Raw genomic sequence first — 2,500 nt, 5'->3', positions numbered from 1 at the left:
CGGTCGGGGACCTCCGCCGTCGCCTCGGTGCCCACGCCGGACCCCGGGGGTGCCCGAGACGGGGAGAGGGCCGGGTCTACCGGGACGGCCTCGGGCGGGTCCGGCTTACCGGGGCCCCGGCCGGATCAGCCTTTCTGTTTCCCCCGCCACGATGGATGCACGGGATCCCGGCTCCGGGTCCGCGGGCCTCGGTCGGGGACCTCCGCCGTCGCCTCGGCGCCCCCGCCGGACCCCGGGGGTGCCCGCGACGGGCAGTCGTCCCGGTCTACCGGGGCCCCGGCCGGATCAGCCTTTCTGTTTCCCCCGCCACGATGGATGCACGGGATCCCGGCTCCGGCGCCGCGGACCTCGGTCGGGGACCTCCGCCGTCGCCTCGGTGCCCCCGCCGGACCCCGGGGGTGTCCGCGCCGGGCAGTCTTCCCGGTCTACCGGGGCCCCGGCCGGATCAGCCTTTCTGTTTCCCCCGCCACGATGGATGCACGGGATCCCGGCTCCGGGTCCGCGGGCCTCGGTCGGGGACCTCCGCCGTCGCCTCGGCGCCCCCGCCGGACCCCGGGGGTGCCCGCGACGGGCAGTCGTCCCGGTCTACCGGGGCCCCGGCCGGATCAGCCTTTCTGTTTCCCCCGCCACGATGGATGCACGGGATCCCGGCTCCGGCGCCGCGGACCTCGGTCGGGGACCTCCGCCGTCGCCTCGGTGCCCCCGCCGGACCCCGGGGGTGTCCGCGCCGGGCAGTCTTCCCGGTCTACCGGGGCCCCGGCCGGATCAGCCTTTCTGTTTCCCCCGCCACGATGGATGCACGGGATCCCGGCTCCGGGTCCGCGGGCCTCGGTCGGGGACCTCCGCCGTCGCCTCGGTGCCCACGCCGGACCCCGGGGGTGCCCGAGACGGGGAGAGGGCCGGGTCTACCGGGACGGCCTCGGGCGGGTCCGGCTTACCGGGGCCCCGGCCGGATCAGCCTTTCTGTTTCCCCCGCCACGATGGATGCACGGGATCCCGGCTCCGGGTCCGCGGGCCTCGGTCGGGGACCTCCGCCGTCGCCTCGGCGCCCCCGCCGGACCCCGGGGGTGCCCGCGACGGGCAGTCGTCCCGGTCTACCGGGGCCCCGGCCGGATCAGCCTTTCTGTTTCCCCCGCCACGATGGATGCACGGGATCCCGGCTCCGGCGCCGCGGACCTCGGTCGGGGACCTCCGCCGTCGCCTCGGTGCCCCCGCCGGACCCCGGGGGTGTCCGCGCCGGGCAGTCTTCCCGGTCTACCGGGGCCCCGGCCGGATCAGCCTTTCTGTTTCCCCCGCCACGATGGATGCACGGGATCCCGGCTCCGGGTCCGCGGGCCTCGGTCGGGGACCTCCGCCGTCGCCTCGGCGCCCCCGCCGGACCCCGGGGGTGCCCGCGACGGGCAGTCGTCCCGGTCTACCGGGGCCCCGGCCGGATCAGCCTTTCTGTTTCCCCCGCCACGATGGATGCACGGGATCCCGGCTCCGGCGCCGCGGGCCTCGGTCGGGGACCTCCGCCTTCGCCTCGGTGCCCACGCCGGACCCCGGGGGTGTCCGCGCCGGGCAGTCTTCCCGGTCTACCGGGGCCCCGGCCGGATCAGCCTTTCTGTTTCCCCCGCCACGATGGATGCACGGGATCCCGGCTCCGGGTCCGCGGGCCTCGGTCGGGGACCTCCGCCGTCGCCTCGGTGCCCCCGCCGGACCCCGGGGGTGCCCGCGACGGGCAGTCGTCCCGGTCTACCGGGGCCCCGGCCGGATCAGCCTTTCTGTTTCCCCCGCCACGATGGATGCACGGGATCCCGGCTCCGGGTCCGCGGGCCTCGGTCGGGGACCTCCGCCGTCGCCTCGGTGCCCCCGCCGGACCCCGGGGGTGCCCGCGACGGGCAGTCGTCCCGGTCTACCGGGGCCCCGGCCGGATCAGCCTTTCTGTTTCCCCCGCCACGATGGATGCACGGGATCCCGGCTCCGGCGCCGCGGGCCTCGGTCGGGGACCTCCGCCTTCGCCTCGGTGCCCACGCCGGACCCCGGGGGTGTCCGCGCCGGGCAGTCTTCCCGGTCTACCGGGGCCCCGGCCGGATCAGCCTTTCTGTTTCCCCCGCCACGATGGATGCACGGGATCCCGGCTCCGGCGCCGCGGGCCTCGGTCGGGGACCTCCGCCGTCCCCTCGGTGCCCACGCCGGCCCCCGGGGGTGTCCGCGCCGGGCAGTCGTCCCGGTCTACCGGGACGGCCTTGGGCGGGTCCGGTTTACCCGGGCCTCGGCCGGCCTAGAGTGTTTCTGTTTCCCCGCCTTGATGGATGTACGGGATCCCGGCGCGGGGGCCCCGGGCCTCGGTCGGGGACCTCCGCCGTCGCCTCGGTGCCCGCGCCGGGGCCCTGGGGTGTCCGTGACGGGCAGCCGTCCCGGTCTACCGGGACGCTCGGGCGGGACCGGTTTACCCGGGCCTCGGCCGGACCGGAGTGTTTCCGTTTTCTGCTTCCCTGCCAGGATGGCTGCGAGGGGT

Source organism: Pituophis catenifer, unplaced genomic scaffold (genome assembly GCF_029215685.1).
Source record: "Pituophis catenifer annectens isolate HBS135680 unplaced genomic scaffold, rPitCat1.0.hap2 SCAF_60, whole genome shotgun sequence".
Lineage (NCBI taxonomy): Eukaryota > Metazoa > Chordata > Lepidosauria > Squamata > Colubridae > Pituophis > Pituophis catenifer.
This window is presented reverse-complemented; position numbering follows the sequence as displayed.